Source organism: Arvicola amphibius, chromosome 11 (genome assembly GCF_903992535.2).
Source record: "Arvicola amphibius chromosome 11, mArvAmp1.2, whole genome shotgun sequence".
Lineage (NCBI taxonomy): Eukaryota > Metazoa > Chordata > Mammalia > Rodentia > Cricetidae > Arvicola > Arvicola amphibius.
In genome coordinates this window covers 3010261-3034316 of record NC_052057.2, presented here as the reverse complement: position 1 = coordinate 3034316, position 24056 = coordinate 3010261, and positions in this window count along the sequence as shown.

Genomic DNA, 24056 nt, shown 5'->3' with positions numbered 1-24056 from the left:
GGCTGGTGAGCCCTGGATGTGAATACCTGTGACCGTGAAGGGGCTGTAACCCTGAGGTGCAGAAATCACAGATCGTAAGCCTGCATGGTTCAGAGACGCTAACGTGAAAAATGCTGATTCCAAGTGTAACTGTTTTTTTTAAAAAAAAAAAAAATGTATATTTCTCGTGTTGCATGGATTCGCCTTTTGTAGGCTGCAACAAAGTGGAAACAGGGATAGAAGACGCCATGCTGGGGAATACTGGTAGACCTGCCAGTGTTCAGTGCCCACGCCATGCTGGAGATGCTGGCAGACCCGCTAGTGTTCAGTGCCCAGAACTGGAATTAAAAGAGCTTGCAACTCCTTTCTCAGATGCTCCAAGATGGGATGCAGAGGCTTGTGAAAATGTCCTTCCGAAATCCCCAAGAGCTGGTGGCCAGGAGCAAGAAAAGCTGTGCTGCTGAGAGCTGGACCCATGATGTCATGGGTGAACTCCCACAAACGGCATTCTCTGAGGACAAGCGGGTTACGACATCTGTGTTTCCTGGTCGTGAGCATCCTAGGTAAAGGCAAATGCCAGACTGAGTGGCTGGACAGTGAGGTGTCTGGTGTTTGGAGCCCTGGTGACATTTAGATAACCATCAATCTGACTACAGGGCAAGGCCAGTTCAGGCCCCCTCTCTTCTATTGCTTAGGGTCTTAGCTGGGGTCATCCTTGGGGATTCCTGGGAATTTCTCTGGTGCCAGGTTTCTTGCTAGCCCCATAATGGTTCCCTCAATCAAGATATCTCTTTCCTTGCTCTCCATCTCTGTCCTTCCTCCATCTCAACTATCCCTTTCCCTCAAGTTCCCCTTTCTCCTCCCCTTTTGCCCTCCCCTTCCCTATCTTCCCTCCCCTTCCTCTTCTGCCCTCCCGTTTCCTCTCACCCCCATGCTCCTGATTATGTCAGAAGATCTTGTCTATTTCCCCTTCCCAGGTAGATCTATATATGTTTTTCTTAACGTTCCCCTTGTTACTTAGCTTCTCTAGGGTCATGGACTATAGGCTCATTAGCCTTTGCTTTGCAGCTAAAATCCAGTTATGAGTGAGTACATACCATGTTCATCTTTCTAGGTCTGGGTTACCTCACTCAGGATGGTTTTTTTTTTCAAGTTCCATCCATTTGCATGCAAATTTTAAGATGTCATTGCTTTTTACCACTGAGTAGTACTCCATTGTACAAATATACCACATTTCCTTTATCCATTCTTCTTTACCAACCCGTGTCAGTCAGAGGACCGATCTCCAAAATATATAAAGAACTCAAGAAATTACACATCAAAATTTTAAATAATCCATTAAAAATGGAGTACAGAACTAAATAGAGAATTCTCAATAGAAGAATCTCAAATGACAGAAAGACACTTAAAGAAATGTTCAGCAATCTTAACCATCAGGGAATGCAAATCAAACTGACTCTGAGATACCATCTTACGCCAGTCAGAATGGCTAAGATAAAAAACATCAATGACAGCTTATGCTGGAGAGGATGTGGAGTAAGGGAAACACTCCTCCATTGCTGGTGGGAATGCAAACTTGTACAACCACTCTAGAAACCAGTATGGTGGTTTCTCAGAAAACTGGGAATTAACCTACCTCAAAATCCAGCAATACCACTCTTGGGCATATACCCAAAGGATGCTCAATCATACTACAAGGACATTTGCTCAGCTATGTTCATAGCAGCATTATTTATAATAGCCAGAAACTGGAAACAACCTAAATACCCCTCAACCACTGGGCTTTTGATAGTGGTTTGTCTTCTAGACCTTGGCATTGTGGTGGCAGAGGGTATCACTGTAACTGGCAGGAACATGAAAGCCAGGCTCCTGATGTTGTCCACAGGCCAACGACCCCAGGGTGCACTCGTGCTTCAAATTCAAATGATCTCCAGTACAGATTTGACACCCCCAAATCAGAAATACTGAGTATCCTCCTTGGGTACTGTTCAACATTACATTAGAGCCCTGTTCCCTGCTTCTAGAGTCTTCCCATGAGAGACCTACAGGCACATAAATCACTGCTACAGAGATAATGGGTTCATAGTTGGCACGATTGTTCTAAGCGATGATCCAGTGTTGTTATATTACCATGAAATTCTGAAAATGAGTGTTACTGAGTTGGCATTCAATCCCCAGCAATTACCCTGGGGTAACTTAGGATGTTTCTAAGACACCGTGTCAGCAACTCTTGCCAATATTTTTTTATGAAAGGAAAAAAAATTGAACTCAACCTGATGTTCCACAAATAAGACATTACTTCAATTACTTACTGGGCATGCATGTTCAATGTGAAGACATGTTCTACCAATAAGAGTTATATCACAGTTTGCCACATAAGTGTAAGGACCTGTGTTCAATCCTGACAATGCACATTGAAAAGGAGAAAAAACAAGTCGGGTGTATGCTTGTGATTCCAGCACCAGGGAAGTGAACAGAGATGAGCTGGTACTCACTGGCCAGCCAGCCTGCCTACCTGTTGTCTCTGGAGAATGGGGTGGTGCTTAGTGAGTCTCCTGGAGACTAACATCTGGCCTTCCCATGCATCTCCACGTGAGTGTTTTCCTGCACACACAGGAGCACACACAAGTGTGCTTGCATACACAAATACAAAGAGGTCGCAAGAGATGGTTTTGTTAACACAGAATGTGCGCACAGATCAACAGTGAGGAGAAGAGTGATCCACAATACAATGTGTAGTATGATAAAGTTTATAACACGCATATGTTACAGAGGATGTTCATCCACTCATCAGGTAAGTGTGGAGCCATTCTGTGTCCACACTGCTCTAGGTACTGAGGAGTCCAGAGCTACCCAGACTTGATCATCTAGAAGGATGGAGGACAAATAAGTAAGTGAGGGACAAGCACCATCAGGGAGAGTTGAGTTAGGCTGTACAGGAGAAGCCTCTCTTTGGATGTGGTCAGGTGTTTGAGAAGTCTTTAAGGAGACTCTGGGCAAAGTTTGCAAGGAACAGGTTGCTCTTCCCCAGGCAGCGCCAAGTTCAGAGGCCAGGAGAGCCTGAAGGGGGCGTTCGGGGCACAGTGGCCAGGTCTCAAGGCTGAAGTGGAAGAGCTGATGTCACCATGGTGGGTAATGCTGGGAGGTGACTGTTCATCCCAAAGATGGGACCCAAATCATCATGGCTAAATTAATTAAAGCAAGCTTTTTTCCTTTATGTACATGGGCTGCCTCTCCCTAAAATGGGGCTAAAGAAGTCAGCATTGGACATGGGCAAGATAAGGGTTTCTAGCTCAAGTGTAGGGGATTTACAAACAGGTGATTTGGAGCAACATAACGAGGTATTTCAAAACAAGGTGGTCATATAATACTTTTGAAACAAAGGTAGGATTGCAAAATGGTCATCACCATTTGAAACACGGTTGCCATTTCCTGGAACAGGCAGTACAGGACCACTGTAAGTTGAGATGGGGCATAACCCAGTCCCTGAGAAAGAGGTTTAATCATACCTCGTTTTTTCTTTACTGTAAGATGGCTTTCAAGCCTCAGATGGAGGTAGGCTGGCTCATCAGTCACCAAAGGTCCTGGTCTTCATGAGTCCTTGGAGGATTTTGAGCAGGAAGGAGGCAGGGTCTTTGGCTTCCCTATGGGAAGAAGACTGGGGTACGGGGAGAAGCGTGACGGCTAATTCAAAGACGGTTGTGAAAACTGAGCCCGAGATGCTTGTGCCTGAAGCAGGGTGGTAGGATTACAGTTGATGGATGACTAGATTTTGAAGAAATAACGCAGGTAGAATCAAGCGGGTTATTTAATACACAGGATTGAAAATGTGAGTTTAGAGAAAAATTACTTTCTCTATTTACCTGAAAATTATCATGCCATGTATTTGGAAAATACAATAGAGATCTAAATAAATTTATATCGCTCTAAATACAATTAGAGCAAGCCATCCAAAGAATCTCTGAGGAAGTGTGTGGCAATGCTAGAAGCTAACACTCACCTAATTTGTGTGCTGGGGGCAGATGCTGCTCAATCAGGTCCGATTCTTATGCTTCCCCTTAACTATCACGACAACTCTGAGACTCAGGTCTCCTGTTGCAGAAGGAGTTGTGGGCTTCCACTTAACTAACTAGTCCAACTTTCTTCTTAATGACTATGTGTGGCTTTCAGAATGAAACTAAGGGGCTCTCTGTGATGGATGCAGGGAGAAAGGGTAGAACTGGTACATTTTAGTACTTGGTGAGTCTCTGGACATTGTTCAGCTCAGGCGGGTGTGAGGCTATTTCACATGTGTTCTCTTAGTTCATCAGAACACACCCTGACAAAGGACGTGCAAAGGAGAAGGGGTGCATTTTAGCTTAGAGTTTCCTATTACCGTCTATTTGCCATTGGTGGAAGCCAAGGGGACAAGAGACAGCCAGTTACAACACACCCACCATCAAGAACAGAGAGACATGAATTAATGAACGCGTGCTTTCGTGTGCTCAAATGCCTTTCTGTGCTGCTATAGTCCAGGACCTAACCCCAGGGAATGCTATTGCCTAAAAGAGGTGGGTCTTCCCACCTCAGCTAATCTGATCAAGAAAATCCCTCACAGGACCGCCCAGCATCTTGGATTTGGTTGATCCCAGACCCAGCCAAATTGACCAGCACAATCCATTGTCCCATTTTTGACCCCGTGAGGACACATAACTTCACATGTAGAACTTAGTGTTCTAGCCACGGAGCCTTGTTCCCTGCACTTCAGATGTAACCTGCCTATCATCCTCTGGAGTCTTTTAAATGCCTGGGCGGCAAACAAATGTGGAAGAGATAGTAAAAGGAGATGTGGAATCTGTTGTGATCTCTTTCAGAGAATTACAAATGGGGCGCTTTTTAAGATATGATGTCTGCTAAACCTAGCATATAATTACAGCACGTCCCAGATAAATAACTCCACCTGGAACCCTACACCAAGCCAAAGCTCTCTCTTATTATGTAAGTTGCACTTCTGGATTTATTTTTTAATATCAACATCTCATAAGTGAAGGATCTCCTTTACCTTTGTCTCCAGTTACCACAAATGCTGTGGCTTTGTCCAAGAGTTTCTATCTATGTGCACCCACTCACTGCAGCAAGGAGAGCAGGGATCACTCTGGTGCCTGGCCCTGGATGACCATAGGATGTTTGTGCCAGACACCTCGCCAGTCTTCACACCGGCACTCTCTTGACTCGAGGATTGTGGGATTTTTCCTTCCGTGGAGTCCAGTGATTTGAAGCGAAGTCTCACTGTGCTCTGCCGCTGTCTGATATTTCAAGTTGCTTAAGTGGACCGGGACTGATCGTCTTATTGAAGATGAAAGGGCAGCCTGAGCGCTGGACTCATCGCCGGCCCCTGCTAATGCTCAGTGAACTCCCAGCGCTGGAATGACACCAAAAAGCAGTACCCACTCCGTCCCCACAACTCCAAACAAAGTATCTATCTTTATTTTCTTTTACAAGTATAGAGAGGAATTTTATCACAACGCGGACTTTAATAAGTGGGGTTGTATGTGCCTTGGATCAAATTGAGTCTTCTGAATCACGAACATTGGAAATGGAAAGGAATGAGCCATTACATTGTCCAAATTCCCCCACTTAATAGATGAAGGGAAAAGATGCTCAGAGAACAGAAGGGTTCTGCCCAAGACCACACAGAACCGAGGACCAGAATCCAGCTCTTTAGCCTGAGTAGAGAGTTCTTTCCATCCACGAGATCATTCCATCTGCCAAGACTGTTGCTGATAGTCTCCACCGGCCACATGACGGTCTTAGGAGCTGACTGAGGAGTTGACCTAGCATGGACGTCCATTTGCCTCACATGCACTCACAGCACAAACCAACTTTCCAGAGCTAAGGAAACCCGGTTCAGACAGCAGCACCTGTACGTTGAGCTTCAGGCTAGGATGCATGCCAGTATTTGCCTCTGCCCTCGATTCAAACCTAGAGATTGTGAAAGGGAACTTGGAAGGACTAAAAGAAGAAGAGAGAAAGAAGAGGGGAGATCAAAGCATGCTCACAGATATGTACAAAAACAGGTCAGAGGCACTTGAGAGTCGGGCCTTTGCCTTTTAGAAGCTATTTTCAGTAACAGCTGTTATCAGAGACTTCCATTATCTTCACGAATGTTTGCTTAAGTTCAAAACAGGATCAAGATTTAGAACACAATTTTTTTAGCTGACACCTTCCCTTGAACCTCAGCTGCAGTCCTTTGGCAAATCAGCCATTAACACAGCCCCAGCTTGTACTGTAATCAACTGCCAGCTCACTATAGGAATAGCTTTTAAATGCAGTTGGCAAGCCAGTCCACTCTGAAGTAAGCACGCACCGTATATTGTTACCTTTGCAAGTATGTCTAAATGTGGAAACGCAATCCATGCTGGGTGCCAACTGTATATAATGCCGTTTCCCTGCCTGTAGCTATTTGCCAATAATCAATCATCCACTTTTATAGACATAGCAGGTTACTGTGACCACATTTGGGTTTTCTGTAAGAAAATGCTTTGCTTTCTGGTCTGATGAAAAGCTTGACAGTTCCCAGGTCGCCAGCCTTGGGAAAGCCTTCCTCACAGCTATGAGAAGTGGGAGGTGGGGCTGAAGGCTCCGTGGTACTTCCAGGTCTAGAGCTCTGCTTCTCCTAGGTTTTGAATGACAGGCTTGGATTTGTCAGGGTTTTGTTTTCTTTTTCAGTTGTGATGGCAGAAACCCAGCTCAGGATGAAGTAAAGGAATTTGGAGTTGGACAACTGAAGTAGTAAGGTACCACTGGTTTTAAGGACCCCAAAGAACTGAAGAAGAATTATCAAGAAGTCTCTTTTATTACCCTGATTCCTTGACTCTGTCTTCCCCAGTATATTGACTCTATTATGTCTTTTTGATGAAGATGGGCTTGCTCTATCTCCCCCCGTGTGTGTATGTGTGTGTGTGTGTGTGTGTGTGTGTGTGTGTGTATGTGTGTGTGTGTATTGTGTGCACAGTGTGTGTGTGTATTGTGTGCACAGACACATTCAGGTATGTTCAATATTGTGTATGTGTATATTATTGAGATACTCCATACATGAGTAGAGGCAGTTCCTGGCTTATCCAATTCCAGTTCAGCCACCCAGCCTAGGGGCAGGAGAGAACTTTTTGGCACATAATGCATTAATACAATTCCTGTGAAAGCATGCTAGTTCTACCTTTAAACCAATATGGAGCAACACAATGGACTGGCAGTCCCAACGGGGCACCATCTCTAGGTATCCCACAAAGAACTTTGACTCCTTGTCCCAGGAGAATGCTATGAGTTACCCCAGACTCTAGAACCACTTGCAAGAGAAGATTCTGGGCAATTTCCCGAGGAAAATGAGATGCCAGGAAAAGGAAAAGGAAAGAAGACAAGATCCTGAGCAATCACTCAACCCTCCTCAGAGAAGAACCTTCTTACAGTAGACGGGAATTAACACAGAGACCCACACTCGGGCAGTGTGCAAACACTTCAGAATATACTCAGTCCTAAGTGGGGTGTCTTCATCAAACGCCTTCCCTCGAGGCTCAGGGAGCTATGTGGAGAGCAGATAGGAGGCAGAAAAATTGTCAAAGTCAGAGGTGATGAACGACCCCAAGGAAACAGTGTCTAACAGACTCGAGCACACTAAGGATTAATTCACACATGAACTCACGGAGGCCGTACCAGGACACACCTCCATAAGTTCAAGCCAGACAGGGTCCCTGCACTGGGACCTGGGGTCCTCCCTCTCACCAACAAGATCTCTGCCATTGATACCTACTGTCAAAGGGAAAATCTGCTTCATGCAATGGCATGGCACTGAGTCTATCAACCACACACCAACCATACAACCACACACCAACCATACAACCACACACCAACCATACAACCACACAACCAGAGTAGGTCCCCTGTGCAAGAGTAGTTGGCGAACACAAACAAACTCAATTGTATTTTTCTGGACTTTTGCTTTGGTCTTTTTTTTTTTTTTTTTTTTGTTGGTCTTTTATCTGATTTTTTACTTTTTTGTGTTTCTTGTTTGGTTGGTTGGGTTTTGGGGTTTTTTGCTTTGTTTTTGAAAGAAAGAGAGAGAAAAACACAAAATTGGTTTAGTAGGGAGGTAGGGGGATCTTGGAGGAGTTGGGAGAGGGGACATATATATATATCAAAATATATTGTAATAAAATTTAACTAAATGTTTTAATCTAGTTATTTTTTAAAAGAACAATAGATGCCAATGACATTCTTACAGTTTAATGAGGAGAAAGGATTTTTAAAAGAACCCAAAACTCATGTGCATAAAAGTCACAACGAAACCATCTCGCAACACAGTTTCCGATGGTGGCAGTCACAGAGCACAGTAGGCTCACGTTCAGGAATGAGTCCAAATGGGCTTGGCCATGGAGTGGAAAACTTCTATACAGACAGTGGGAACTAAACAAGTAACAGAGGGTTGTTCCTAAGCATCATTCCACCCTTCTTCCACAGTAACAGAGACCTCAGCTGTCAGAGGAGCACAACCCAACCCCTCTTGCAGCTAGCAGAAGTAGTAGCCTCACGCTGATGGGGAATCTCTGTAAGCCAATGATCTATAAGGGGCGGGACCAGGTTAGGGCGTGACCTTTCAGATACCCAGAGAAGCCCAGGGTGTTCTCTCTCTCTCTCTCTCTCTCTCTCTATCTCTCTCATCTCTCCCTCTCCTCTCTCATACTCTCTCATCTCTCTCCTCTCTCTCATCTCTCTCTCTCTCTCTCTCTCTCTCTCTCTCTCTCTTTCTTTGGTTCCCGTGCTTCACAGCTGAGGTTGGACTTATTGTTCCTGTCTCCTGAGTTTGCCCCTTATAATAAAGCATATATAATTGGTTTACCTTCTGGTAGCCTGGATTTCTTTAACCCGCATCGTTCAACAACACGCCACAGTCCTAGCCAGTGAGAAGAGCATGCAGGTGCTTTGATGTGTTGTGAAAAGCTCTGTTTATTTGTTTCTCTATCAGTTCTTTTTCCCTGTTAGAGCAGGGACATATTGACTCCCTACTCTAGCTAGAGCTGAGCAGATATGGCGGAAACTGACAGCTTGAGAGCAAAGGCTTGCGACAGAGAAGCAGTTGAGGACTTGACTAAGTCAGAGGACCCAGGAGCAAAGGATGACCTTTGCTTTATTGCACCGACCTCTTCTTCTAGAAAGAAATTCCTGTCTCACTTGAGCTGTTTATGATCAAAACAAGTCGGAAGTGAGTCGAAAACAAAAGAGCTATTTAAGAATGCCAGGGTGCACAGTGGAACTTGGTCAACACCAAGGGTTGAGCCTCCCAGTAGCCAGAGCCCAAGTTAGGTGTCTGAGTCCCGTGATCTCCTTAATTCTGAGCATGGGCTCTCCAGGGGCTTTATGTCACTCATAAAGGGCAAGAGGGTGGAGCATAGGTTCAGCTCTCCTGTGCCCCAAATCCAATGCTGCTAGGAAGCTTTTAGACTTGGGAGGATTTTAGATAGTATTTATTTATCTGAGATAACTAATTCAACAGACAAACATTCCAGCATGCAAAAGAATTTTGAAATGCTTCTGATGTCAAGCATTTGGGTTAAAGGGACCTTCATCCTGTGCAGGAAATCCTGTCCCTATGGTCATCCTGCTAAGAAGTGTCAGGATACATGATCTGAGCCTACACAGACACATGTCCAAAGTCCTTCATGTCTACTATCCAGCACCTTAATGTATATGAACAAAACACGAAAATATCACAGCAAAGTACCATCTCACCAACGGCCAAACACCAAAGCCGTCCAAGTTCCATTCTTACCAATCCACTGAAAACCTTATTTACCTTGTTAAATCAATGTAGAAAAAGGAAGAACTTTCCTCAAGAAGCCTCCAGAGAGCTTGCCTTTTGCAGAGGATGGGCTCACTTAAGACAATCCGCATTTCCCCTGATGGAGAAGCAAGCACTGTGTGACCTTTGAAAGTCACCAAAGCAAAGATTGAAGTTCGGAGCTGAAAGGCCCTGGCCCTGGACACAGAGCGCTAGGCGCCACCACCAGGCTAAGTGCTTTGCATGCCAGACTTGGTTCTTCCAAGACTTACCTCCAGTCCCAAAGTTCGTGGGCCCTTCAGAAAACTCCCAGTTCAATGCCAGAACTTGGTCAACCACTATTACTGAGCTGACAGATTCCTGGCTCTTTCACATCTTTCTCTTTTTTTTCTCTCTCTCTCTCTCTAGCTCAGTTTATTGCAGGAACAAATGCTCTCCTGCAAAATGAATTCTTCTGAACGGCTGAAATGAAAAGTAATACCCCACTCCACCCTTCAGAGGCCACTCGGACTGAAGCACATGAAAACGCTAGTGTTTCTCAACCCAAGGTTTTATTTGGGATGAGGATTATAAAGAGCCTTTCCTAACCATGGTGACAGGGAAAGAATGTGCAGGTCTCTCAAGAGAATCTCGCAGGAGTTCACGCTGAACTGACTTATGAATCTTCCTCCAGGAATGAAACTCCACAGATGCAGTGCTTACTTGAATGGCTATTTCATGTTTCACATATACTGTACATCTTCGGAAAGGTTTTTAAATTGGGACTTTAAACTACCTACTAGGAGAAAATACATTACTTTTCACCATTAACTTTGGGGTAGGGCATTAAAAAATACACACAGAAGGCTATCCATGAGCATGGGAAAGCACACAGATATGTGACCATTAGCAAGGCTAGGCCCAGAGTCTCCTGTCAGCCAGTAAGTGACTATGTCACCGAATCCAGCATTGACTTTTGATGTGCACAACTATTTGGAGAAACTTCCTAAAAAGTCAGCTCATTTCGCCCTTCTTTAAATTTTAGTAGACACTACAAACAGAACCGTGACTACAGTGTGCACACATACACATGAACACATGTGTGTTTCGTGGGAAAGAGGACGGGCATGAGGTGGTAACAGAAGAAGAAAGTCCCAAGATGGTCTGTGTTTTGGGAGCAGTGACACCGTTGGTACACTTAGCTCTCTAGGGTCTGTGCATTGGGTTTATTTTCCAGGATATTAATCCATTTATGACAGGGACACACACACACAGTAACAAAGCAAAGCAACTACCCGCAAGTGAGAGTCGGTGTCTCATGGGTCTGAAGCGGCTTGCTGTTTGTCTGTATTTATTTTCTATGGCTGTGAAACCTTACCACAGTCTCAGGGCTTAAAACCAACAGATATGTCCACTCTGGCAACGTCAGAGGCCAGACACTGAAATCAAAGCGTCAGCATGCCTGGCTCCTTCTGGAGACTCTCGGGAGGATTTGCAGCCTGCTCTCACTTCAGGACACTGCCCTCAATCTTCGTTTTTCTTGGCTTGTGAACGCAGCTCTCCAGTCCTTCCTTCTGCACACAGCCTCCCCCTGTGAGGCAGAGTGTGTCTTTTCCACTTCAGAAGGATGCCTCTCCACAAATTCAGGACCAGCGTGATCCGAGATGATTTACAGTGTTGGGTGCCTTCTCTATCTGTCTCTCGCTAAACTTGGAGCTGTGCTGGCAGCGAGCGAGCCCCAGCAATCTTCCTGTCTCCTTCCACCCTCAGCTGCACTGGGCTTGAAAGCACGCACACAGCCACATCTGATTTCAAAAAAAACGAATGTTGAGTGTTTGGATTCAGATCACCATGCTTGGAGAACAACCTCTCTTACGCCGTCTTCCCTGGTCCTCAAGACCTATTTCCTGATAATGTTTTATTGACAATTCCAGGTGCACAGGCTTTTCAAACGGTCAGTTCCAACCCAGTCTAGTGGAAAATGGTGTCAGAGCTGCCAGTTCCTGAAGTTCATGTTCTTGGCTTCATTTCCAAGCTCCCTCCTTTTGCCCCTCTCTTTTTTCTGATCCTCTCTCTTCTCCTATAGCAGATGCATCGCTCTGAGCTTGCAACTCCATCACCTCTAGCCCATCACAACAAGGGAAGAATGTGTAACAATGTAAACAAACACCTTCCAGTCTTATTGGCCTATTCTCATCCCGTTGAGGTAGGCGCAACAAAGAACTACTCTTTACAGTCTTCAATATAAAGTTCTTACGCAGTCATAAAAAAAAACAACAACAACAAAAAAAAAAAAAACCCTACAAGCTAAATGCAACACAAACACAAATGCAGTAAAATGCAAATGGATTTACTCCTAAGGGCTTTTATGGTGTATCTTTTGTGTGACACATTATGTAAAACCTGCTGGGGGCACAGTGATGAACCAAACAGACAAAGTAGCTGTTTTTGTGGTTTACGTTTATATATCTTATATCATTAATTCTGGCTGAAAGGACCATACTATGTGCAATCCAAACACTGTTCACAGAAGGACTCTACAGAGGCAATACTGAGTGCCTAGGAATTAGAGACTCCCTGCTGGGCACATAGATAGGAAGACAGGGCAGGACTAGATAATAAAGGTCATGAAATTTCAAGACGGCTGGCTTCTTCCTTACCTTCCTGACCTCAGACAAAGGACTGCTAGCCTTTTCTGGTGCCTGTGGACCTGGCTGACAAGTTTAAGGCCAGATCTTTGTTTTACCCAAACCTGTAGATTTATCTGCCTCCCTGCCTTTGTCCAAATTGACCAACCCTAAATTGGAAGAAGAACCCCTCAAAAAACCATGAATATCTCCAGCCCTCAAGGGAAGGAAGGCTGGCCTGGCCTTTGGCTTCCCTATCCCTCCTCACAATTGCAGAGGCTCTTTTGCTCTGCACACCTCAAAGTCTCTCTCTCTCTCTCTCTCTCTCTCTCCTCTCCTCGATCTCTCCTCTCTCTCTCGTCAGCTCTCTCTCTCTCTGTGTGTGTGGGTGTGTGTGTGCGTGTGTGTGTGTGTGTCTGTAAGCTATGTCCTTAGATTTCTCCCACCACTACCTCTTGTGTTAGGGGACTTTTCTTGCCTGTTGTTCTTTAGAGCTGGCAGGGAAAAAACAAAACCCTGTGATGCCTCCCAGCGGGTAACAACCACTTGAGCTCAGGATACCCGTGCCATTGTTCACAGCTTGTTTCCTCTGTTCAGGCAGCGGTAAGCATTTCCCCATAGCTGTGTGCTCCAAATCATTTGACATGCACCACATTTACAAATTAAACTCAACATTTTTTGTTCCTCATTGACTCTTACCAATTAAACAATTCAGTGGTCGACATCATTCTATTTTTTTTAACCTATCAAACAAACATGTCAGTTGTGTTCTGTGAAATCTCCTTTTGAGGATAAGCGTCACTACAAATGGTTTTGCAACTGGCTAACATAGTTTGGCGTGTGCATTGTGAGTGCAATGTTTGTTTGCTTGCTTGTTCTGTGTCCCAGCATAAGCCAGTCCCGGATTCTGCACATAACTGTATCCCTCACTCCTGCACTGTTCTAGGAGAAACATATGTTACCCCAACATTTCATAAATGGACTGACCCCCTTGTTTCTGCTTTTCAGCAAGTATTAAGAAACAGGCTATAGAAAATATATTTTTCATATTTCAATTGACATTTTAATACTTACGCTTAGCTATTAATGCCAAATCCCAAACATCTCAGAACTAACACAACTCAACGTTTTGTTGAAGAAAGTGAGAGATGGGGAGGAAGGGATTGAGGTCCAAGCCTATCATTATGACCACAAAAGATATCATTTTAGAATTATTTTAATATCATGTGGGAACAATTTTGTTCTTGGGGAAATTTCAGTGCAGACTCCTGGAGAAAGTCTTCTGCTAACAGCAGTGGGTGAAGAACGTTACTATAATTTTATATTAGGAGTGGGTGACAGCAGCCGGATACCCTTATCAGCATATTAAAGTTAAGTGCCACCATTTGGGGGATTATGTGCTGTCAGCTCTCAACCGCAGATACAAAGAAAACACAGCCAGGTTCACACCAGCAGGCTCAGTCACGCTGATCAGAAAGAAAGGCAAGGCAGGGTAAGGATGGAGGGCATGTGGTTCTTTAGCCTAGCATGTGTGCGGTTCCCAGTGAGTTCAAGCAAAGCCACAGCGTCCCTGGAGAACGGAAGAAAGAAACGAAGAAAGAAAGGCGAGCAGAGAAGAAGCAGCATTTCAAAGTCCTAGGAAGAAACTCACTGGGCTCTGAGAATACACAGCCACACACAGCTCTGCATAAACCGATATGGTAGTCCATATATAGAAAGCTTATAGAACACTGTGTAGGCAGAAGTTTCTGTCTTAACGGGGTGGCTCCCAAGTACCACACGCTCAGTCGGTAGCTCAGGCTGATTGCTAGCTAACTCTTACATTTAAATGAACCTATATTTCTTAATCTAACACTCTGGCCTTCTTTCAGCAGGGCAACATTCATCTTGCTTCTCTCTGCTTCGGCTAGAGACGCCTCAGACTCCGCCCTTTTCTTCCCAGCATTCTTCTGTCTGGCTCTCCCACCTGATCTCTTCCTGCCCGGCTATAGGCCAGTCAGCTCCTCATAACCAATGAGAGTCACACATATTTACAGTGTACAAAGATTGTCCCCCAGCACATGCCTCAGATTTCCTAGGGTTACTTCGGATCCCCAGCTGTGCTCGTCCTGACCCTCTCGTTCCTGCTCCTTCCCGCTTCAGCCATATCTTCACTGTTTGCCTTTGCGCCCACGGATCTGAACCGTTCCCTGATTGGCAGTCTCAGAGTAGGCTGGGCTGGGCCTCTTTTGTAGTCCTGCCTAATTCATTTTATTCACACTGCACCTGGCCACAGCATGGTGTCACTTGACCCTTCACACTGCTCTGAAGGACCCCAAGCTTTTCCCCTCCATCTGAATTTCTCAGAGAGGGCAGCATGTATTCTATTTTTCTGAATCAAGATTCTTATAGTTGTAATACATTTTTTCCAGCACAAATCGAATGCATCCCTACAATACATACTCAACATCCTAAAATGTTGTTCGTGGTGATAATGATGGCACAAGATACGCTATCTTTTTATATATCTCAAATTCTTGTCTGCTGTGCAATCCCCAGCAAGGTACATAGCGGATATGCCCCGCCCTCCACGTTCCTCTCCTGCAAAGTGAAGATCACATCAATGGGCTTAGTTCACAGTGAGAAGCTGGTTATCACATTTCCAGTTCTTAGACTTGCTCCTGACACACAGTAAAGCCCTCAGAATATTATTGGGCTTTCTGGTGATAGTTATTAATATGTCTTAGCATAATGCACTAGGATGTGAGATGACAACTTTGAATAAGGGGAGAAATGAAAACATTCATTAACAATTTGCCATTTTCTCATGGTAATTACTTTTATCGTTAATAATTGCCCTAAAAGCCTACCTACCTTTGCTTTTTGCTCAGTTATTATCAGGCCCATAGTCAATCAACTGTCAATCATCCCCCTCTTAACCTAGCGTTGCTGTATGAACTATTCCTTAGAGAACTTTGAAAAGTGACTCACGGGCTGCGTTTCGAGTCCAGCTTCCAGCCCTCCCTCTACAGTTCTGAGTTGGGGAGGAGAACCCCCCTGAAATCACTGTGACAGGGTTATTTCAGAGCCTTGGTAGTTAGTTTTTCTTTCTTTAAAGCCAGATTTTTCTTTTCTAAAGCTACCCTTACACTCTCTCTGGTTTATTTACTTTGGCCTTGGTGGACTTGGTGGACTAAACCACGGCTGAAACTTTATGGACCTAATAAAATTCCCAACATTCTCAGACATGGGTCGTGATGTTTGTGTGCTGGGCAGAAAACAAAGACATATTGTAGGAGTGCGGACAGGCTTGCTCCAAGCTTGTGCAGGCCTGCAGAGCCAGGCTGGAGCTAACCTGTGTCACCGGCTAGGCCCCCTGCCATATGGACCCTCCTCTGGCCCTCATTCCCACCAGCACACAGCCAATGGCTTGGCAATCCGGGTCCTCGTGCTCCATCTTCGGAAATGCCCTCCACATTTCCTCTTTTCCCTGCTCCAAGAAGAACCCATCTTTAGGGAAGACTTGGCGAATCGGATAGAACAAGTTAATTTGTTACTGCCTCTGAGGTGACGCTTTCCAGATGGTGGCTCTGTAGTTGAAGAAGTGAGCCGAGATCTTGGGACTGTGGAAATGATGCCACCACCCGGGTGCTTCCCCGTATGAGCGCGTCCCGGTCCAGCTCGCAGAAGCTAGCGGGAGTCCACATTGTTTTAGCTCCCATGGCTTCCGCATCACCACATCATCTTGCGTCTCTGTGCTCATTGTTTCTCAGTTCTGTTTCCTCCCCCTTGATGCTTTTAGCATGGCTTGTTGGATAAACAAGTCTCTTTCTTTTTTTTTCTTCCTCTTCTCTGCAGCAAACAGGAATTTCTCTTACAGAAATTAAGGAAGAGCAGGTCTGAGGCTGGCCACGTAAGGACCATCATCAGTTAAACCATTCTTTAGAAGGCTGATGTGAAAGACGTTGATAAACAGTGTTTCTGATTCCTGCAAGGGATTAGTGATTTTTAGTATTGGAACGGCTGTTCATTAAGGGAAGCATAAATTCCTCCAGTGCTTGTAAGGACGAACTGTTTCATTATTTAAGCTTTCAAAACTCAGTGGGAATATATTATAAGATTAATTATGCCTAGAGCAAATAAACAACTGCTGCCAATCTTCAGATAAGAGTTAGGGTTGGCTTTTTCCTCCAAAAATATTTCATTTATGTACTTTCTATCAATGCAGGAGGTTTTTGAAGCCCACTTTTGCACTAACAATCCTGCCACAACTTCCATGTCCCAGCATTTCCTCCCTCCCCTGCTCTCTAGATCATGCACAAGTTTTCAATTTAGATTGCATTTCCAGCAGATGTTGTACCTATTCCAAGTGGTCCTTCTCTTTCATTAAAAATAATGTGTAATTCATTTTAGTGTTGTGAGAGAAAATAGCCTAATAGACATGGTCAGAAATCCTGAATTATAGGAGGGAATGGAAGAAAAGAGAGGAGAGGAGAGGAGAGGAGAGGAGAGGAGAGGAGAGGAGAGGAGAGGAGGGGAAGGGAGGGGAGGGGAGAGGAAGGGAGGGGAGGGAAAGGGAGGGAAGGGGAGAGGAGGAGGAAATGGGAGAGGGGAGGGGAAGGGAGAGGAGAGGAGAGGAGAGGAGGGGAAGGAGGGGGGAGGGGAGGAGAGGGAGGAGAGGGAAGGGGAGGAGAGGGAAGGGGGAGGGAAAGGGAGGGAAGGGGAGAGGAGGGAATGGGAGAGGGAGGGGAGGGAGAGGGAGAGGAGGGAGGGGAAGGAGGGGAGGGAGGAGAGGGAAGGGGAGGAGAGGGAAGGGAGGGAAGGGAAGTGGAGGGGAAAGGAGAGGAGGGAAGAGGAGAGGAGAGAGGAGAAAGAATGAGCATCTTGGGAAGAGAACTAGAGAAGAAATGTTTTGCTTGCAAATTCCAAGGGAACCAAGGCTATCCTTCACCAGGCTTAAAAATGGAAGATGGGATGAGCAAATCAAACCACAAGAGAAGCTCCTACTGCTGAGTGTATTCTGTGCCCAAAAACCATTCCCTGTAGATACAGGGCTGTTTACATTTTCTGATGCATTCCCTAATGCTTGGTATAAACAAGGGCTCACAGGCTCACAAATCTAATGAGGGATTTTGAGTATGCAAAAATCTGCATTTCTCTGTCTTAGCATAAACTGAAACTACAGTTCTTTGCAAATGGACCTCCAGCGCTTGAGCCAAACTATCTGTGCACTCCAAACTCCTTTTATCATTTTGTGTGCTGAGTAGGAACAGTTCAAAACTCTCAGTGTCTCTCGGCCCTCATTTCCCTCTTTTCCCAAAAGGAATTGACCAAGTTCAGTGATTGAGACCGCTTGGGGATTTATGTCTGTGTTATCTTTGAGAACATTTGGGGTTTCTAAGGACACTAAAATATGCAATGACCTCAATCTTCATCTTACAAGTCCTGGAAGTGTGTTGTCCAGTGGAGAGGGGGGGGGGTGGGGCAGGGAGGAAGGAGAGTGCTCTGAGGTCACCCGGCTGGGTGCACATTTCCCAACAAAGCTGACCTTGTTACTGTAACACAAACAGCAAGAGACCACTAAACGACAGCAAAGTCTTGTGGCACTGCTGTGAAGGGATGGAAGTCTGGGAGTCGGTCCGTGAGAATCGGCGCTGGGAGTTGCCCTGGCTTCTCAACTCTGTTGAGCCGAAGGGCCATTTTTTAACGCGCTGTTTCAATTCTGATTGTCTTGTTATGGTCTCACAGGTCTGCAAAACTTGTGGATGTGAGGTTTTATGCAACCTTCCATTCCCTGAGTTCAGCACGGTAACAAGGGTTGGCAGCCAATAAACATCTGAGCTTGGAGTGAGAGAAGGAGGTGAGGGATGAATGATGAGTGGCAGCCCAGCCATTGAAAGGGGCTGGGACTGCCGTCCCAAGAAGGCAATGGGAGCAGGACCAAATACTCGAAGGCTTTCCCAGAAGTCCCTGAGAACTGCACTGAGCGGACTCGATTTGCTTAACAAGGAACATTGGTGCAGACGAACGTTGGTGCAGTTTCTGAGGCAGGCTGCAATCCTAGTCTGGGGGAGAGGAAAGCAGATGAAGACCCTCCTCATCTAGAATGCTGCACCAGGATCTGAGGTTTTCTCTTACACACAGGAACCTTGTTAGCCATTGACTCAGTTTCCCTAGCACGTCATCCAAAGGTCACACACACACCCCTAATTGTCCCCATTTTAGGGTGTGCCATTAGTCCACAAACGCTTTGATTGCATCCTCACGCTGTGAAGTCACCTAAACTAAGTGAATCTTCTCCCCATTACCTCCTACCAAGTCAGTTGATCACAAAAAAAAATGTGTATGTGTCCGATAGAACATAAAACAGAGGAAACCACCCATTGTCCGTACTTTTCTAGCAAAGATGAATGTTAGGTATTAGGTCAGCATTTCTCAACCTATGCGTTGCACATCCCTGTGGTGGGGGGGTGAATGACCATTTCACAAGGGGTCACCTAAGACGGTAGGAAAACACAGATATTCACATTACAACTCAATAAGAACTCATGCAAGATTACAGTTATGAAGTAGCAATTGAGAAAATGATTTTATGGTTGGGCGGGGGGGGGTCCCCCACAACATGGGCAATTAAAGGGTCACAGCGTTTTAGAAGTTGGGAAGGCACTATATCACAACTTCCTGATATCACAGAGTATACAAGAAGATGCCCTACCAAATAAGAATTGAGAAAATAAGTATTAGGAGGAGCTTGAACTGATGGAATTATCGAGAGATCTTGAGGCCATGAAGAGGAGCCTGCTTCACGCCCCGAGTACGCCTGGGAAGCTGCAGTCAGGACATGTCAGCATCTGAAACATCCCTTCTTCCCTGAAAGTCTACCCAGTGACTGTCACCAGTCCAGTCACAGCCGGGAGGCGAACAAGATCCAACTGCTGCAGACTCAGTAAGTGATTTATCCATTGTGTCTGGCAAACGTAACAGCTCTATTCCGGCCCAAGTCACAGCTCACTGTACAGTGGGCCTGTGCTGGGATTAGTAGAAGGACTGAGGCTGTAAGCACTCTCTGAGGAAACCAGGATGGACCCCGTAAGCTGCCTTGAGGACCTACCCACATCTCTGTTGCCTTTGCTGTTCTGGTCACATCAGAATTTCAAGGGGTTAGCCAAAGAATTCTTCCCAAAGCTCCTGCACCCCACCCAGAGACTGACCACCCCAACTATAGGCTTGACCTTGAAAGATATACTGTAAGGGCTTTGCTGGTCCCCCCTGATGCTTCCATGTGCCTACAGAACAGAAACAAAGGGAAGACTGGTGGTCACTTTCAAAGGAAGAGAGGGAAACGTATTTTTCATAAAGAGTTTGATGGTTGGCTTGATTTGAGAAAAACTCCTCTTCATTAGTTTATCTTGAAATTCTTACATTGAAATTGACCATTAATGGACGGGGTAGGAGGGCAGCTTTGTTTACTTATACGCTACAATCAATTTACTTAATTAAAAATTAATATGTTTTGCCAAAAATGTCTAAAACATTATAGCAACGTTTTCCCTCGGGACACATCCTCTTGCACGGAAGGCATCTTACTGACCGGATTGGAATCAAAGCATGTCTTGTGAGGGTTGCCAGGAGGTATCCTAATGTGCTGCCATGCGTTTTCAGACATCAGTGCTTAAAACCTCTAACCAGACTCTCAGAGCCATGATTGGGGAAATGGATCTAGACATTTCAAAAAGGGGAAGAAAAATCTTTAAGGATTAAAACAGATGAAAAACAGCAACGTGACTTCTAAGTGTGTGATTACAGCTCATTGAACCCTGACACATGGTCTTTGATTGCCACACAAATGAAATCATCTTTCAGTCACATTGGGGTGTGTCTTTTTTTCCTGCTCTCTGGTTATCTGTGGATTCTGCGACCTCCTCCTCAACCTCTCACACCTCAGGAGAGTCTTCTCTGATGAAGGGCACCAACTGAAATCTCTGTGACAGTGACATTAACATTCAGACGTGGGTCGATGGAGGTGGGGACAGAACACAAACGGATGCTATTCTCAGGTGATCCCATTTAACAGAATTCAGAAATTTGTCCCCCTGGTTCTATAATGATGAGAATATTGATTTTACATTTCACAGGAACCCATACAACTATGGTATGTACATCAAATTTTACACAATTTATTTGACGTGTTACTAGCTGGGTGCTAAGTTGTGTTTCGTCCATTGTAAGAGAATGTCCTCCTGGGCATTCTGTGCGTGCCTTGTGGGGGACTGGCCTTTTCTCCATCTATCTCCACACCTTCATTTTTTATGCCACAGTGGTCTTAATTAGGGTTTATTATTCTGTGAAGAGACACCATGACCATGGCAGCTCTTACAAAGGAAAACATTTAACTGAGGGTGGATTGCTTATAGTTCAGAGGTGCAATCCGTTTTTAATCATGGCGGAGACGAGGCTGGCAGCATTCAGGCAGATATGGTACTGGAACTGAGAGTCCTGCATCTTGCAGACAACTTATAGTCACACTGAAGGAAGCTTGAGCAAAAACAAAACAAAACAAAACAAAACAAAAAAACAAAACAACAAAAAACAAAAACCCTCAAAGCCCACCTCCACAATGACACATTTCCTCCAACAAGGCACACCTCCTAATAGTAGCACTCCCTTTGAGATTATGAGGGCCAATTACATTCAAACTAGCAACAGCTGTAAGCACTTGCCTTTCTTAGATGTACTCTGGTTTCCTATCAGCAGTTCTAAGCACTATTACCTGGAGGTTTTCATGAATATGAAGCCCGATTGGTTACCCAGAAGAGAAGTGAGAAATGAAGGGGTAAGAATGTACAGGGCCTTGGAGCTGGTCAGATCCTTCCTGCATGCGTGTCATCAATTAAGGTCCTGGAAAGACAGGAAGTTAGAAAAGAGAGGAGACTCCTGCCTCAGGAAAGTACTAGCCAAACATTTTCCAAAGATCATAAAAAACACAAACCTCAACAGTCTCAGTTGGATATCAGTACTTCATGGATACAGAGAAGGAGAATCTTAAAACAGAGAAGACAGCAGACACGAAAAAGGGGGTTGCAGAGACGGCAGTGGAGGAGACAGGAATAGGAGGTAGACGGAAGAGGGTAGGAGATAAAAATAGCCAGAATGTATGTGTAAAATTGCCAAATAAGACATGTGATCAATAAAAACAATAAAATTAAAGGGAATCAACATTAACTACTATGCAAAAATAAAGGTTTTAAGATAAAAATGTCTCACTTAGAAGGCAGGAAGCACTAAAGAAGTGGGGGTGTCTATCTAGAGAGACCTTGGAACCGGTAAGGGAAGGAAAGGGAAGGAAATGGTGCTTTAGCACCAGGAAACTAAAATGCCCCAAACCTCAGCGGACTGAACGATGTCCGAGCAGAAGCTAGCGCCTCCAGTTAGGAAGACGCTGGAGAGCTGTCCTGAGAGGGGCTGCGTGGATCTTGACCATCCCTAAAAGAAGGTGAAAATGGGGAGGGGTGGAGAGAGAGATTCCAGGAATCTCAGTGAGCATCCAGCATGGACTAAAGGAAGGCGTGAAGTAATCTGTAACTATTTGGATCTGAGAATCAACTGGCCAATGCTCAGAGCCTGGGAGTGGGCTAGCGCAGAGATAGGGCCGGAAGAACAGAGACTGTAGCTCCCTCGAGTATCAGGCGGAGTAATCCACAGTTAGCATCGGTAACAGGCAGCCCTCAGTGCTTTTGAGAGCAGAAATACACATTGAATACGAATCTATACACTAGGAAGATGAGTCAGATTGTGTTGAATGGTCAGGCTGCTGAAGCCATGGTAGCAAAGATCAGACAGGAGGTGATAATGGCACCAGGGAAAATCAAAGAGAATATTATTTACTAAATAAGCATTTTGTGTGCTCACCTGCTTTGGTCTGGGTTCTATGCCAAGGTCTATGTCCACAGCGGGGAACAAAACGAACAAAATCTCACTTGCCTTGTAACACAAGAAGAGACAAACCTATTGCCTGTTGGGGGAAGTTGATCAGGATTAAATGAAACATTGACTAATTCACACCACAGAACACAGAAAAGAAAAACTGAGTTAAAAACATTTTATTGTTCAGCCATTCAGAAGGGAGGAGGAGCGACATTCACCAAAGACGCAGGGTGGCAAGAGGTGTGCACGCTACAGTCTTTAAGTAATCACTGGAGAGAACATGAAATGTACACAAGAACTCTAATGTCCACAACTCATCAAAGAACAGACCCGGGGAATAGAGAAAATTGGATCACTCTAATCAGAGGCAGGAAGAAGAAAAGTAATCAAAAAAGAAATCAATTCCTATTCAGAGAATTTAAGGGAAGGAGCTGAGGCGGAAAACACAGGCACAGTTTATTCCCCAGCCTTTCCCAGGAAGCAGCAATAGCATCTAATGCTGCCCTCAGGTCTAATAGAGGTCCGACACTTCCAAAGGGAAACGGAGGACCACTGCAAGCCACCGATCCACAGGAAAGCACGACGGAAGAGGGGGAGATGAGAGAACTAAGGTTCTTGTTCTTTCCTTCTAGGACTGAACATACCTATCTAAAGTTAACCAGTCTGCTGCAGAGACTTTAAAAAATCCACGTAGCCTATCAAAGGTGAACCGGAGTGGGTGGTGTTAAAAGTAGAAATGGCTAAAGCAAAGGAGTCTGGGGAGTTATAATGCGTGAAGGGAAACTTTTGGATTTAACTTTTGATTTCTGGGATTTAAAACGGTCTGCCAGGGTGGCTGGGTCCTCAACAGTGAAGGGTCTTGTAATGCATGACGACACCTAGAATGTTCAGTGAGGAGTTGAAGCTTGGAGAAGTGCAGGGTTTGGGGCTGGACAGAGAAGGAAGAATCAACAAAGAAACCAAAGGTGTGGTCACAAGCAAAGGACTACTCAGGACAAGGTAGTGTTGTAGAGGCCATGCGTGTGTTCAGAGGTAAGACTGGCTTTCAGCACTGCCCAGTGCTGAGGAGGGCTGAGGCTGGCAGGGGACAATAGCTTTGAGCTTAGAGCACCAGAGATCATCAGTGACTGATTTTTTAAAGCCACTTCAGCAGAATGGGGAGATGAAGATGGGAATGAGATATCAGGACACAGAAACAGAGTAAGTAAGAGTCTGAAAAAAGAAGGAGGAGGAGGAGCAGGAGGAGCAGGAGGAGGAGGAGGAGGAGGAGGGAGGAGGAGCAGGAGGAGGCAGGAAGAGGGAGGAGGAGGAGAAGGATAAGAAGAAGAAGAAGAAGAAGAAGAAGAAGAAGAAGAAGAAGAAGAAGAAGACGAAGAAGAAGAAGAGAAGAAGAAGAAGAAGAAGAAGAAGAAGAAGAAGAAGAAGAAAAACTCAGGATGTAGAATAAAAAAGATTTTGAATTTTTTGTATAGATGAGTGTCGCCTGCAAATCTGTCTGTGCACTACATAAAAGCTGGTGTCATGGAGGCTGGAAGAGGGGCAGTGTTATCTTCTGGGATTTGGTTACAGATGGTTGTACACCCTCATCCTGGGAGCTAAACCCCAACCCTCTGCAAGAGCAACAAGTGCTCTAACTGCTGAACCGTCTGTCCCGCCCCCTTCAAAAGATGTTGTACAGAGGACATGGGAAGAAAATTCAGAGGCAGTCCTTGCCAAAAACTCCCAGAGAAGTAAAAAGTAAGATATTGAGCAGAAGT